Source organism: Pholcus phalangioides, unplaced genomic scaffold (assembly GCF_987345545.1).
Source record: "Pholcus phalangioides strain wild (caught in Gottingen) unplaced genomic scaffold, Ppha-v1.0 ptg000007l_1, whole genome shotgun sequence".
Classification (NCBI taxonomy): domain Eukaryota; kingdom Metazoa; phylum Arthropoda; class Arachnida; order Araneae; family Pholcidae; genus Pholcus; species Pholcus phalangioides.
The window spans coordinates 34,357,659-34,374,833 of record NW_028301600.1 but is presented as its reverse complement, the minus strand read 5'-3'; the positions used below and the strand labels follow the sequence as shown (position 1 = coordinate 34,374,833).

The window sequence follows — 17,175 nt, the reverse complement described above, 5'->3', positions numbered from 1 at the left end:
CGAGTATATACAATAGATGTTTTCTTCAGTTATTTTTAATATGCTTTATTTGCCATAACAGTGAAAATAATTAAGTAAAAATACAACTTGTTTAACTAAGCATAATTAATGGAGATTGGTTAGCAATGAGTTGCAATATATGCATATAGTTCTAAAACCTGGGCATTCTGGGCACCATGGTGTGATTATGGCCATATCGGTCGGGCAAGGTGGACAAATCGCAAGATATTCTGTCGTCGCATTTCCGACAGTCAGGCGCATTATCATGGATGGATGTCCCTTTTTCGAATATTTATTTTTCATAAATCAACAACTACTACTTTGCAGTAGAACTTTGATTGACAGCATTCAATGGGTCCTTGGTTAATCAGACTCAACTCAGCCTACTGTCAACTCATACCAGATCTTTGACTGATAGAAGCTATCCCCAAAAATTTCAAAATAAAAGTCTGCTGATAATGGATAAATTTATTTACAAACAAATGAAAATTAACTTTGATATGGGTCTATAATGGCAAATGTAGAATTATGATAAAATATTTTTGAATGAAAAGTTTGAACAGTCTTCTTACTTTCCATATATGTGCTGCTCCAGTGAAAGTATATGTAACCAGTCCACCTTGGTCTGGCCACATACTTCAGTTGATTAGAGATCCTATACTGTATTTCAACTTCAGTGACTGAAAAATTTATGATTTTAAGGGTTGTAAAAAAGCTGTTTTAAAATGGATATGTAAGAAAAATTTATATGAACCTATATTATCCATTCACGCACTTTGGAATACAAATAAGAAACTGAAGTGGTTACACAGAGACTAATTGCATCAAAAGATAGTTTTTTTCTATGTGCCAATCAATGTCTGATTTTTCAAAATGTACATTTAATATATTAAAAATCAAATTAAAGCTAGATGTAAACTTTCATAACTGGATTTATTTCAACAAATGTATTTTTTGGGGGGGGGGGGGGAGGAGGGCATTATCTTATTTAGGAACACAAAATGGGATGAACTCCAGCAGATGTTGATGGATCTCTAGTGCATTAGACAGACCATACATAGCAAACTACTGATTTTTTGAGCTGATTTGAGGATAGTTCTGATATCATGCCATCAGAAAAGTTTAATGATACTACCTTGGTGGTGCATTTCTGAAAACTAGTTGGATGTTTCAGTTGGGAATGAATATCACCATAGTGGCTTAGGCCACTTGATCCTTAATAACTCATGAATACAATACCCCCGACATATGCTATTTAATTCTGTATAAATGGAACATCAAGCAATTCTAAGCACCTCCTCCCAATATTTCTTCATATTGGTGCATCGCATGCACATTAACCAACAAATAACCGCCTACAATCTTCTGGTTGCAGCAAATCAAAGAAAGTACAACTAAGAGGTAATCATCATCATCAATCATTTTCAATCCACTGCTGGAGGAAGGTCTCCTCTAAATTTTTCCTAATTTACTCTGCCTGATGCTTTAGCCATTCACTTTACTCCAGCCACTTTTCTGATCTCTGTGATCCATCTTTCGTGGGAACGCCTTCTTGGACGTTTAACACCATGGTGGCACCAATCCAGAATACTTGTGGTCCATCAGTTGTCCTGTCTTCTTGCAATATATCCAGCCCATTTACATTTTAAACTTTAATTCTTTCCATGATATCATATACCTTTGTGTGGCTTCTTATTCAAGTGATTAATTTTCTGTCTCTCCTTGTGATGCCTAACATACTTTCTTTTCATGCTCCTTTGTGTTGTCTGTAGCCTTTGTATCATCTTTTTGTGAGTATCCATGTTGCAGCTCCATAAGTCAGTGCTGGTAACACACACTGGTTAAGCTATTTTCTTTTCCAGTATTATGGTATGTGGCTCTTCAGAATTACAGTTTTTGTCAAAATTGCTCCATCCGATCCTTCTATTTATTTCATTATAAATCATTCTCATCTAATAGTATGGATCGGATGTATTCTTATCATGTTCCACTCACTAACCCAATAGCGGTAGTTTTATCTGAAACCATTGCCAAAGGATTATCTGTGGCGTCTGTGCACCATTTTGTGTTTTTCTTCATTCTCATGAGTTTCATTTGGCGTGTTTATTTATTTTTTGGATCAAACTCTGTGGTGTTTTCTTTATTTTTCTAGACTTTGAGTTTAATTATTCTCTTTACTTTGATTTTGTCACTGGATTTTTAGAAGGACTTTCATTATTGGATTTGCAAGATAAGTGTTTTTTTATAACTCAACTTTTTAATTTTCATAGTGTATTTTTGATTAACTTAAATTTTATTTTCACTTCATTTTCATTGTACTTTCGCCAGGTTTGTGACCATTGTCAATAATCAATTTCTTTGCTCATGTGTTCATATAGGAGGGAATATCTAGTTCATTGTTTCCCACCATTTTCATGTTTTTCCTGCTTCTTTGATGATTTCATGAGTTTTTTTTTTGAGCATTAGTGTTAGTGAACAGTGCATACTTTTTCCCGGGTAGTCTCAGTAATTTTTTTTTCATTTGGGTCCTATTGTTATAGTTAGTGAATAGATAGTTAGCTAATACTAAGAAGTATAAAATGTACTTTGTATCTTAATACTTTTTTAGGGGTGTATTGTATTCTTTATATACATATGGTTTAATGTTGAGGATTTTATTTTGCTTAATTTTTCCATACAATCTTTTATTATATTTTGCATTGTAATGTAATTTACAGTATTTTAATTTCCTGTTAACTTTTCCCATTTTCTTATTTTTTAAGTGTTATCTAGTTTTTAGTAATAGTGTTGGTATGCCTCGACCTCAATTAGTGTTGTGTAGGGCTTTCAGCAGGAGGTTTCCCTGATTTGGGGGGAATAGTAGCTGATAGTTTCAACTGTAAGGGGTGTTTGGATAGGGCAAAGTTGGAACTCGAGGTTGAAGCGTTGTGAGAGAGTTGGGGTTTCAGAGAGCCTGGTTATTATGGAGCCATCTGCCATTGAAGAAGCAATCTCCATGAACAACGACTTTTAGAGGGTAAATGGGTAGTCATTGATGAGGTGGGGGATAGTGAGATGGGGTTTAATCATTGATGATTCTATGGTTAGGGAACAAAGTGTGTAGGGATTTTAAGGGTTTTGAAGGCGCTGTTGTCTGGGAGTAGGGGAGTAGGATTCGCCAATTCAATTTAGGCTTAAAGTACATTTGCTCCTCACTTGGGGTCACGTTCATGGAGCTTCCTGCATTTACCAACAGGTGGCTTTGTTGAGATGGGATTCATCTAAATAGGAGTGGGGTCTGGGAGATTTACGATAGGCTCAGGTTATGTTTTTTCCTCCCAGACCACGTAGATGGGAATGGGAGTTATTAATAATAATAGTATGGTCAGGGAATTTTTTTTCGCACCTCTGACTTGGATGGCTTCTCAGTTGACACTAAATCACATGACAAATTAAAATGTGTGCTAATTAATGCCAGGTGCTTGGGTAATAAAAATTTTTTTGAAGCTATGATAGCTGTGAAGGGCCTGGATCTTATACCATTAAAGAATCTTGGGCAAATCATGGGGATGAATCTTTCTTTCACATCTCAGGATACAATACTTTTTAAGAAATAGATTGGATAGGAAAGAGGGTGGAGTCGATATACATGAAATCATGTTCGAAGGCTAGAGAGTCTATATTGAGACTATATGGGTTGAGCTTGAAAACAAAAGATATAAACTTATTGTTGGGGTTTGTGCAATCCACTGAATAGGGATCCAAACTACTTTGCCAAACTTCATGATGAAATTTCCTATGTTTGTAAGTGTAAGAGAATTGTCATACTGGGGGATTTCAATTACCCAGGTATAGAATGGGAGAACCTTTCAGCTAGAGATCAATATGAAAGAGACTTTCTGAAGTTTGTGCTCAATAATTTTCGAGGATCTTGTTGAACATGTTTTGCTGGGGGACGAGTTTTTGCCCAGTGATCATCGTGCTGTCAGTTTTCTCTAAGTTTTCTTTGGTTAAGGTTGATAACAAAAGATTGGTTCCTTGTTTTCGGAGAACTAACTTTGATGTTTTGAGAGGAAGGTTAGCGGAAGTTTTCAAAGACCGGTTGGAATCACAAAATCGTGGTGGTAAGTCAGTAGGAAAAAATTTTGTACAAAGCTATCTTCTGTTTTGCATGACATTATTCTCTTTGTTCGAAAAAAGCGTGTCTGTACATTGCAACCCCTATGGTTCACGGATAGCGTGCATAACCTTTATCTTGAAAAGAAAAGAGCATTCAGAGAGCATAAAAATGGACGAGGTGATCTGTCATTGTTTGCTGATAAAAGAAAGGCATTGAAGAAAGCGATAAGGGATAGTAAGAAGGAAGTTGAATCTAGGTTGGCAGATAACATTGGCTCTGACCCAAAATCATTTTTAGGTATGTCAATAAGGGATGTAAAGGGGCAGTCCCACCCCCTTTCGATAGGAGGGTCTAGGGTAGAGAGCAATCTAGGTATGTGTAGTGCTTTCAATGTGCGGTTGTTGCATGGAGTAATAAAATTCTCAACGATATTCAAATAGAAGATGTGGAGGTCCTAAATCTTCTAAAAAATGTATGTGGAAGCAAAGCACTAGAACCAGATGATATTTATCCTAAGGTCCTCATGGAATGTGCTAATTAATTATTAGGGCTAGTTGCACAAATTTACAGGAGTAGTGTTGCTGAGGGTATCGTCCCAAGTATTGGAAGCTTGCTAATGTTGTTCCGATATTTAAAAAGGGTAATAGAGAAGTTATGTCCTGTTATCGTCCAGTAAGTTTGACGAGCTCCCTCTCGAAAATTTTGGAAATTGTCAAAAAGCAATTGGTGAAGTGGCTAGACAAGAATAGTGTATTGTCGGATAATCAACATGGGTTCGGGAAGGGGAAGTGATATGTAACTAGCGTAGTTTGCTTCTAGATCATGTGACGAAGGCTTTGGTTAAGGGCAAAAATGTACATGTTTTTTACCTTAATTTCCAGAAGGCATTCGATCGGGTCCAACATGGTAAACTCTTGAGCCGTTTACACTAGATTGGGATTGGGTGCAACTTGCTGAATTGGATAGAATCGTGGTTAAGAGATAGGTCAAAATGAGTTATGGTGAACGGGAAATTCTCTAATTCGGCAGGCATCACATGTGGAGTTCCTCAAGAAAGTGTCCTTGGCCACATACTTTTTTTCACTTTTTATCCATAAACTTGATCAGGGTATTGATGGAATTGCTGGCAAATACATGGATGATGTGAATAGCTAATGGGTATAGTTGGGAATCAAAGTGATAGCGAGTTGCTCCAGACCCACTTAAACAGGATTGGAACATAGGCAAATGAATGGAGCATGAAGTTTAGCATTGGCAAGTGCATGGTGGCTCATTTTGGTTATAACAACCCACGTTTCTCTTACGAGTTGAATGGTATCACTATCCCACGGATGCAACTATAGTGACCTATTTGGGAATTCTCATTGACGAGTGGCTCAGGTTTTCTGAACATTGTTCAGCTGTGGTAAAAAAAGTGAATAGAATGCTCGGTTTTATTTTCAAAAAGGTATCTTCATGTTCTTCTAAAGTCATTCTTCCACTTTTCTAAAGCTTAGTTCATCCTGGACTGGAATATGCTGTAAGGTTTTTGAGACCATACCTACGGAAGGACAAACTTGGATGCAGAGAGGAGCTACACATGTCCTCTTTGGCACATGTGGCTTGAGTTATGATGAGAGACTTCACTTTTGAATATGTTTACATTGGATGGATACAAGTGTCATAGAGATATGATCGAAGTGTTCAAAATTTTCAACAGTATGGATAAGATGGACCATGATTTATTAATTTGCTGTCAATCAACTGCTTCTACAAGGGGACACCAGTATTGTTTGGTAAGGAGCAGTTCTAAGTTATGGTGTCGCAGGGAATTTTTCTCTAATAAGGTCATGTTAATAAATAGAATAGATTACCCCGGGGATAGTAAATTCTAACACAATTGACACGTTTAAAAAGAAATATGATAATCATGTTGGGGTAAATCGCAAAGCTATCCATACTTTAAATAAATACAAACCACAACAAGCAAAATGCCCAACGAGGTGGCTGAGAAAAAGATGCCCATAACAACTATGGATGTCATATATTACTAAAATACAGCAACCCAATTAAAAATGCAATTATAAAAACTATAAACAATATATATATATATACACATGATAAAATATATATTATACAATCTCCATAAAATGTATTTATTGTTGTCTTATTCTAAATATGGATAGCTTCTTGAATTGACTTTTAAATTGGAGGAACACAGGTCTGGGGGGATTGATTGAAGTATTTAAAATTTTCAATAGGATGAACCATGGTTTAATAATTTGCCATCACTCAACTGCTTTCACGAGGGGACACTAGTTTTGTTTGGTAAGGGACAATTCTGGGTTATGGTGTGTAGCAGGGAATTTTTCTCTAATATTGTTAAATGGAATAGCTTATCCTGAGGGTGGGGTAGTAAATTCTAACAATTCTAACACAATTGACACGTTTAAACAGAAATATGATAAACATGTTGGGGTAAATCCCAAGAAGCTAAACATACTTGGAATAAGACAACCATAAATACATTTTATGGGCATTGTATAATAGGGTGGATCGAAAAATCGAAATGTGGATAAAAGAATCAGCTTGGGGTGCAAAAGTTGTCTTTTAAGCATACTAAGCATAAACGCAAATTTTTTTCAACTTCAATTAATTTCTTCTGGTGCCCCGAGACACTTAAATATTTGCTGAAAATTGATTTTTATGCAAAAAATTTTGAATAAAAAATAAATAATCGACTTTACTGGAAAAATAGTATAGGCAGAGAATGAAAAATTATTTATTGTTTATTGTTAAATGTATAAAATTATTTAGTATAGTAAAAGGTGGAAGCCATGGTAAAGGTTGGAAGGAATGGTGAAAATATTCATGCCATACCCAAGCAGTTGAAAGATACATTCACCATGTGTCTGAGGCATCAGAAAGTGTGTGTGGAGAAGAGACATGGCTTCATATTAAATAGGATAAAATAAAGCCATATCAAACATTTTAATACCGAAAAGCATTACAACATTTAGAAATATGTAAATCTTGAAATTAATACAATTAAAAAAAGCCGTTATATAAGTTCAATTTTTATAAGTTTTATGACTTATTGCTTTGATTTTTAAATTTATACTTCATGAAAATATATTAAAAATTATTTATAAGTTCATACTTTAATACCTGAATACTCAGCAAAATTTATAAAAAAAATTTCATTAATTTATAATTTTTAATATATTTTCATAAAAGTGTGAATTTTTAATTATTTTTGGAGCATTTGGGCCACCAAAAGATATATAAAAAAATTATGTGACATATATATCCAAGACAACTTCCCCACCCCACGGCATAAGTAATTACGAAAAAATTGGTTTTTTTATAAATTTTCATCAAAATGTCAATTTTTAACTATTTTTCGGGCTCTTGGGGCACCGGAAGATATGAATGGATTTCAATTTAAAAAAATTATGCAAACTAATATACTCAAGACACAACTTCCCCAACCCACGTCAAAAGTAATTTCGGAAAAAAAAATTTCTTATACTTTTCGATCCACCCCATTGTATAATAATATTTTATCATGCATATATATTGTTTTTGGAATTGCATTCTTGAGTTGCTGTATTTTAGAAGTATACGACATCTGTATTTGTAATGGGAATCTTTTTCTCAACCACCTTGTTGGGCATTTTGCCTGTTGTAGCCTTGTATTTGTATTTATTGATTCTGTTCTCCATGGTGATTTGTTGTCCCAGGTATACATAGCTTTCTAATTAGTCTACCTCTGTGTTGTTGAGCAGGATCATCTTTAAAGCAGAGTAGTTGAACATAACTTTAGTCTTTTTTAGATTTATTTTCAAACCCACCTGAATACCAGTCTTCACCAGTTGTATCATTTCTTGTTATTATCAGCAATTGGATTATTGCTGATAATAACAATATCATAGGCAAAACGCAAATAGTTAATAAATTCACCTTTTATTTTAATTCCTTTCTCATCCCTATCCAGTTCCCTGAATGTTTCATCTAAAACAGCGGTAAAGAGTTTTGGTGGGATAGTATCAGATCCCATTCTGATTCCCTTTCCAAGTTTCATCTTTGCTTTTTCTTTATCCAAACGAATCGTTGCAGTTGCTTTGCCATATATTTTCTTGATGATATTGGTGTAAGTCTTTTCTACCCCAATTACATCTAGAGCTTTAACAACAGTGGATGTGAAGACAGAGTCAAACGCATTCTCTAAATCAATGAAGGCCATACACAATAGTAGTTTGTATTCCTTGTGCGTCTCTATAAGTTGCCTGATTGTTTGGATGTGCATAGACATTGTACTGAATCCACTTCGAAATCCTGCCTGTTCTTTTGGTTGAGCTTCGTCCAATTTGGATTCAAGCCTACATGTCAGCACTTTGGTGAAGATTTTATAAATTACTGATGGGAGACTGATTGGTCGATAGTTCTTGATATCCTCCTTTTCACCCTTTTTGTAAAGAACCATCATTGCGTTATTCCAATCTTCAGGCACATCCAATTTTGTAAAACAATTTGTATACAAAGCTGCTAGCATACAGGCAAATTCTTTTCCTGCTTCTTTAATAATGTCTATTGAAATCCCATCTTCACCTGGGCATTTCCCTTTTTTCATGCATCTTATAGTTTTGTAGACTTCCTCTTTCAGCACAGGTGCTACTTGTATAAATTCGGCTCCATTCTCTTTTTTTCCTGCTCCCTTTCCTCTGTCCTGTTCTTCATGTTTCTATAGAGTATTATTAAATTCCTCAACAATACTAATGATTTTCATCTTTCCTTTTTAGTGTAAAAATTTCCTTTCTCCTAACACGCAGTTTTTGTTTTGCTGATTTTAAGCTCCTATTATCTTCCAATGCTTTCTTTACAATATCGCAATCAAATTTCCTAACATCTGTAATCTGCTTTCGCACCGTCTTACAAAGTTGTGCATATTCCCCTTTTGATTTTGGGTCATTCTTCTTAATCCGAAATTCTCTCCGGTCTTTCACCAGTTTCTTTGTTTCTTCCATTGTTTTCTTCACCAGTTTGATTTCTTTTCCTCCAGCGACTTCTTTTAGGGTTTGGTTAAATTTATGTTCACTGTGGTGACATCTTGTCGATCTTCAGTGGTATTATATAACAAATCAAATCTGTTCTTGAGCTCTAACTGGATTTTATATCGATGTTCTTGAAGATTTGCCATATCTATGACAGTTTTTGTATTTTTGATAAGTTTTGCTCTTTCCATTCTAGTGTTAAGCATTATTCTACATTTTGTTGTTCCAGTTGGGCTTCTCCACATTCACTTTCTGTGGGGTTTCTTAAAAAAATGAATTCATAATGCATAACTTCACACTCTGCAAATTCGATGAGTCTATTTCCTCTGTCATTTTGTACACCATAACCATGACTTTAAACTGAGCTTTCGCCATTTCTTCTCTTACCAATTCTGGCATTGAAGTCACCCATCACTATTTTGATATGATGGTTTCCTTTACTATTCATCTCATGTAATTCTTCATAAAAGTTTTCTACTTCCTCAGAATAGCTCGTTTCAGGTGCATAGACTTGTATAATCTGCAGAGACCGTCCATCCCTTTGGGAAAGAGCACAAACCATCCCAAGATGGTCTCTCTGGGTGGTCAGCGGTCATATCTGTATAATCTGCAGGGCTCCCACTCGCCCTACTTTTCCTACTTTTTGGTGAAATGTCCTACTTTTGTCCTACTTTCTAGTTTTTGTCTTTTCCTACTTTTTTACCAAATCCTATCTACAAAATTCGTGTAATTGGTTTTGATTAAGCAGGGGAATCATTGATATATTGCCAAATAGTATAAATGTTGTAGATTACAATTAATGATTCTGCCAAAGCAGAAATTGTATTATTTTCAAGATTATTTGGGAGTTCTATATGGACCATTTGGTTTATTAATTTTTAAGTTCAACAAGTAGAGTAGTCATTAAAAACTTCTGTCTGGATAGAAAAAATAATTTTTTATTTACTTATCATAGTAACTTGCAGTCATCATTCAAAAAAAAAAAAGCCGCTGTGGTGGTCATAGTGACGGGCTCGCATCGTGAGGATCCGGGTTCGAACCCCACCGGTGCCACAGTGGTGGTCGGCTGAAGTTGGTTTTCTGTGGTTTCCAACTTCAAGGCACGAATGCGAGCCGATCTCCCTGTTAAAAAGTCTCGCCACAGAGAGCAACAGGCCTACAACATTACAAATATTCAATCATTACATTTCACTCGCAATTTGAAGTACAGATGGCAGCACTGAAATATCAAACACAACACTAGCTACACACTGAGACTGTTAGGTGCACTCACTTTGTCCCAGATGCTGCCACGAAGCTGGACTGGAAGAGATCTCGGCAATGGGATAAGTCCAGTGGCAGAGCCCCTGGCGTTCATTCAAAATCATGGTGCACATTTTGTATATAGGTGAAACAACAGTTTGTATTACAAAGCAATTGAATACATAGACCTATTTTAGGTTTGGTGATTCTGATGCTACCCAATAGCATTCCATTGTCTTCTTTATTTTTAGGGCATGCATAGGCATAAACAATGTATACAATACTCAGCAAAGAGTTAGGAATGAAAGTGTTTCGTTTTTCAAAAATGATTAGACTGATATTGAACAGTAAAATGTAAACAAATCCCTATAAAAAAGAGATTTCAAAGCAGTAAAACCATTTGGTTCACCTTGACCTCCAATGTAAAGAAACATCAGAGCTTGTAATTTACACATTTTACACTGTGCTTTTAAAAGTGGTCTCAAAGGAGCATGATTCTTAAGAATCTTACATGCCTTTATAATTTGCTGTGCGTTGTTGAAGAGAGTTGACAGTTTGAACTGTGGAAGACTAAAAAAAATGCAATTTATATTGTGAGGGGAGAGAGACAGAAAAGAATTATCTGTGGTTGCTAGTGCACTGTTTTGGCCAAAAATTATTTTTGTTAACAAGTCATTTTTCTTTGACTTGAGTCAATCTTATAGGATACTGAAATAGTGCTATGGAGAGAAAAATTTTAGGAATTGTTTTTGTTATATATATATATATATATATATGCTATAATTATGTTATCTAAGGGGGGCAAGTTCTTATAACCATCTCATTTGCATATTTCCACCAAAGTTTCTTGCACCAGCGCCACCTATTGGATGTTTTTTAGTTAGTTTTTCCTGTTTTAAAAAAATTCCCATCACCTAGCGATGCTAACCCTGCAAACCGTTTTTTATAACAATCCCCCATCTTACTTTTTCTAATTTTTTAAGTGGGAGCCCTGAATCTGTATCCAGTACCTGCTTGATATTTGCATAACCGACTTTGCAAACTCTTATCAGATGTGCTATCTAACTCGATGTGATTTTTCCACCTTTTATATGAATGAGAAATCCTACTCCACTGGTTCTTCCATTATCTGTTCCTCTGTAGTAAAATACATGTCCACTGGCAAGTTCAATTTTCTCCTCTCCCTTTTTCTTCTTATTTCACAGGTGCCTAAAACGTCTCAATTTATTCTTTCCAGTTCTAACTCCTGTAAACGATTTTCTGATGAAAGAGATCATCCGTTATACGTGGCCAAGGTCATCTTAATGCAGCCTGGTCCAACTCAGCAATTCTTAGCACCCTCTGTCTTGATGTGATGCGGGTCGCTGCCGTAACCAGGGACAGTCAGACTGCTGGGGACTGAGGTCCTTAGTTTATAGACAGAGTTCATATTTCTCTTTTTAGAGGGTTTTTGGCCATAATCCTCCATGCTAGCCAGTGCGGGTTGGAGGAAGCTCATCTGCATCCGTTCACTGCATGTTAAACATGGCTACTTATGGGCTGCACCACAAGAAGGTGCGGATTGGATGTTAAGCCTCTAATTCTAGTCGATTCCTTTGAGTCCTCATAATGAAGTAATTGAAGGGTCTTCTCCTAGTTAACGAGTAAAGACTATTAAACAGTCCATGCTAATGAACTACCCTAAACCAGTCTTTGCCCTTCAAAGAAGAGCTGGTGTCATCATTGAATTATACCACCCACTCTCAGCTGGTGGTATAATCCAATAGATGATCTCAGCTGGTGATGATGATTGTCCCTTCAACTGCAACTTGAAACATGGATTTTGGGGGGGGGGGTGCCCCAGGGGAGACATGAAAACCATTTTAATATTCCAAAATTAAACAAATATTAATATTCTTGAAAAACATCTGATGTATAGGAGGTGCGCTGGAAAAAGCAACAACGCCTCCCAGAAACCCAAAGAGCTTGGCAAGCATCAAAACCCACACAGTCCCATCCACAGCACACCACAAGCAAGCACACCTGCCACCACTGTAAACACCCCAGTGGACACGACCCGGCCTCTCCAACCACAAAGTAGAAAAGAAGAACGGGTCGCAGGGCCCCAAGACACCAACAAAACACCCAACAGCAAGCCGGTGCCCCTGCCGGCACCAGACCACCCTGAAGATGAAACCTGGAGGGTCATTTATTTCATCCTAAAAAGATAAAATCTTTACAATTATCTCAGGAGAAATAAAGCAACAACACTTTCTAATTGAGTTTTTAGGACAGAGTGACCAAATAGAAAGTTAATTTTTTTATTTTAATAAATATACAACCCCTTATACAATGTTAATGACATATCTGAAGTCTGAACATTATTTGGATACTTTTCTTCATTTGGAAGTATGCTTCTAGACTCAATGGTTCACAAGTATTTCCAGGACAAAGAGACTTCCCTATACACCTTGTATAAATGTATGATGCAATCCTTATAGATGAACTTGCTAAAGATAAAGAGCATCAGAATGTACTTCAGGGTTGGTAAATATGATGAGAAATTTTAACTATACTTAGATGACCAAAATAATTTACCTTATATAATTGTGTATAAGCCAATTAATATAGTTTAAAAATTTGTTCCTATATGTAGGGGAAGGTCAATTTATATATATACAAGTCAGTTGTTGAGAAATAATTGAATCTTTTTTGTCAATGCCTCTTCCCTATAGCAAAGAAGCACAAACTCCAGCCGATGCCCAAAAACAGGATCATCTTAGCATCATCCTTGGCCCCTGGGCTGAACAATATATTGAGGCCCCTACAAGTTAGATAAAAATGACAGTAATTTCTATGCTCTGCCTCTTATTCACCAGGAGGCCCTCTGACAGTGCTCAGGTTAGCTCATGCATCAGGAGAGTCTCCTGTGGGAAAATTATTCACGAAAATAAATATCAATCCTTCTCACAAAATTGACCTAAATTGTGTCCTCAGCAGTTTGGTAAATATATTTAGCATAGAATATTTTTCTTATCACTTTCTATTTATATTCCTGTCTCTGACATGTCCCAACTCTATGTATAATATTTCCATCAATAGATTTTTTAAATTTTCTTTTCTTGAGAGTATATCCTTCTCCTGGGTGTCCTCAGCCCATTTGTACAATAACTGTCCTCAAGTTTTGCAATAACTTTCTATCTGAAAACAATAATATATATTTTTAGGACCCATACACTTTCATATTTCATCTTTTTTTATAAATTTAAATATTTTTATCAATAGTTTATCACCAAATGAAAATTTTCCCCAACTTTTTTTTTCGTTTGTAACATTTGAAAAACATAGGTGGCAACTGGTGTTGCAGGACTTGAATGAATCAAATTTTGTGTTAAAAAGGTTAAGAATAATGTAGCCATCACTTGAACTTCCTTTCAAATCAATTAGAATTGGAAATTACTTCACAAGTTAGATTTATTCAGGAAAAAAGAGGTGTGTTTTTGCCCAAATGTAGCCTGAGCTAAAAGGTGTGGTCATGCTGAAATGTGATGGTTTTATGTTATGCAAATTTTTCTAAACATTACTTATGCACTGTTTGTGTTGCATTTTATGTGTTATGTCAAGTTTTTTGTTTTACCTCACCACCCGTGAGTGAGATTGAACTTTTTTCATTTATAAAAAAAAACTGATAAGTATTTTATTGCTAATCACTCCTTTTTATATCAATTGGTTAATTTTTTAATTAATTTTTAAAATGTGTTCAGGACTTCTCATTCATTCTATATTACATGCAGCTGCATTAATCTGCAACTTTTATTTCTGAGAGATTGGCGTGTAAATTTTTAAAAATTTAATTTGTAAAAAATAATTTTTTAAAAGATGGAAAGATGTTAGAAAAATAGACACTTTTTTCAACAAAAACAATGTTTCTTTTCTTAAGATTTCGTTATTGGTGAATGAAATTTGCATATTCAGGTTATGTTATGACATTTCTTTTTTTAGTGTATATTTATTCCTTAAACTATGTTCAACAACTTAACTTCCTTTTCTTTTTGTCCTTTCACTCTTCAAAACTGACTGCAGCAAGAGATTCAACTGAGTAAAAAGATTTTAAGTGCAACACATGGATTGTTATTCCATTTTTCTATAATGATTTGGTTTCTAGTAACAAATGAGAAGTTATATGTACTTCTGCTCTCTTTTGCTGAGGTTTCAGAAAGTTCAAAAGGGCATTCAGCCATTCTGTATCTTCTAGTTGAACCCATGATTCAAAAATCCATATGCTTAAATTCCAAAAATCATAATAATTGTCAAAGAATACAATGTAGTTCAGCTCTAAAATGTTATCTAGCATCTTTTCAAAAAATTGGAATCATAAATGGTATTTAGTCCATTGAACTGACTTGATGTCAAAATTGGTAGGAAATTCTTCACCCCATAATACAAATCAAAATTGTTAGAAAATGCCATTTTAATTTTATTAAATTAACTTAGCAATCAGCTTCCTATCTATAAGACAATAAATCCACTCTTCATTTTCTACCGTGAAATCATTAGTTTGTATAATAAATTTGATTATAGATACATAAAAAAAACTGAATATGTCATAGTTTAAAACTTATCTGTCAATATGAGCTCTCTAGAATCTAAAAACCAATATATATGCCAAAAACTACAAATGACAAAGTTTTTGCTCCAATACAAGATACAAAATTTGTTAAAAATGGGTTGAAAGCAAAATAGTGGCTAGGCAAGGGCGAGACACCTTTAAAGGTGAACAGAGGCATGTCATTTTGAATCCCAGTTTCTTGCATTGGCAAAAATTCTTAATATTCATAATCCTTGTTTTAAATCCTAATCAGAATATTTTAAAGCAAAACAGCATTGCCTTTTTGATTTGTTATAAAAAAAATTTGGAAAAATAACCCATAATAATAAAGTAGAGTAGTTTTTTGGAAAGGAATTTACATATGTATATAACAGTAAGCAGTGCCACCATGGGAAGAAGATATCAGATAGGTCAACCTGTTATTTCAAGAAACTCTGTTTTTGTATTTCTTTTCCATTGTTATATTCACACTTACAAAATTCTGAAAATCATTTTAGTTTCGACTATATGAGTGCTTATTTAAATGAAATATATTAACTGTTGTCTAGTAACTTATACTTGATGTGCAAGAAAATATAAGCTGCACAATGATAGCATACAGGTTACTGTTCCACTTCCTAATTTGGAAAGTTAACCCCCCCCCCCCCACTGTTAAAGTAACTTTCCCATTGCTTAACAGTTTTTCCATATCAAAGAAAATAGGTTGTTGCTGGTTGACCATTTTCATTCACAACATCATGAAATTTAATAAAGGTGATAGTAATAAAAGAAAATATGTCAAAAACTGAGATTCTTAGCATATTAAAGTATTTAATTTTTATGAAAATATGTAAACCAAAAGGTATGTTCAGTGAAATACACTTTGACTTCTAAACTGCACATGCACCTCTTGAACATTCCTCTCCTCTTCTACCAGATTTGTAAATACCAGAAAATGTTGTGTATTTATTCCTAACATTCACATTGTCTGAGTTGTGCTTGTTATACATATGAAATGCTGCCATCTGTCTTAACAAATTTGCTGTGAGTGGATCAGATGAGTGTATTTTTGTGACTTATTTCAATGTTGGTCAACCTGCTCTATGTGTGAGTGGCATAGAGGTATAAGGTACTCATCTACCACACCATGAAGGCTACTGTCAGGGCCGATCCAAATTGGCAAAGTAAAGTTCTTTCCCCCATCAAACCTGAGGTGAACACCAATATATGGAGCCTTCTCAATATACTCTTGGTAAAAGTCCCCTCCATGCTCATGATGAGGACAGAAGTACAGGGTTAGCAAAAAGTCTGTAGAAACTTTAAAAATTCATAAAAACCAGAAAAATAACCAAAATAAAAAATGGTTTACATGGTTACCATCACTAGGTAACAGAAATTTTTTTAAGAGAGGAAAAAAAACAGTCTATAGGTCGTGGTGACATACACAAGTCAAAGAAAAGATACACGAATAACTAACAGAATGCCTCCAAATCGTTTATTAAAGCAGTATGAGTTCCACTGCAGGTGAGTCACAAATCCAGCAATGGCAGAGTAAAGCAGGTCCACATACACAGTTTAGTGTGAACTAGTGGTGGATTAGGAGGGCAAGTTCTTATAACCATCTCATTTGCATATTTCCACCTATTGCATAGTACCACCTATTAACTGTTTTTAGTTATTTTTTCCTGTCTTAAAAAAATTCCTGTGACCTAGCGATGCTAACCCTGCAAACCGTTTTTTATTTTGGTTATTTTTCCGGTTTTTATTCATTTTTAAGTTATTGTGGACATTTAAAGTTATTGTGGACTTTTTTGCTCACCCTGTATATAACATGTCTTTCTCTACAGAGGAAAATTTTGACCCAACTCAATTGGTAATAAATTACTGTACAACAATGTGTGACCGGAGTTGATGTGTGGTGGAAAGAAAAAAAGCCTGCTCTATGCGTAGAAACTATTTTAAAGGGGAAGCTGGCCTCGAAGTTGGAAAACCAAAGAAAACCCCTTTCGTCTGGTCATCACTGTGCAACCATGAAGATTAAACCTGAGCTCTCTAGATGCAAAATCATTAAAATGCTCACATGACTGCACAGTAGCCAATTAAATTACACCATTGTTTATTATAAATTCAACATGAAGAAAATGTCAATTGATCTGCAAATGTGAATGATTAATGTCCTATGTGTGCATGTTAGCAGTAGTGTAATGTTGAAAGATAACATCAGAGGTCTGTAT

The 17,175-nt window shown here is 35.0% G+C and overlaps 1 protein-coding gene across 1 annotated transcript in view; it reads left to right on the top strand.

Annotated features, from left to right (window-relative positions):
• Positions 1–17,175, top strand: part of LOC149085222 (phosphatidylinositol 4-kinase type 2-beta-like) — a 51,508-nt gene that overhangs the window by 15,953 nt on the left and 18,380 nt on the right. The gene's annotated exons all lie outside the window — the stretch shown is intronic.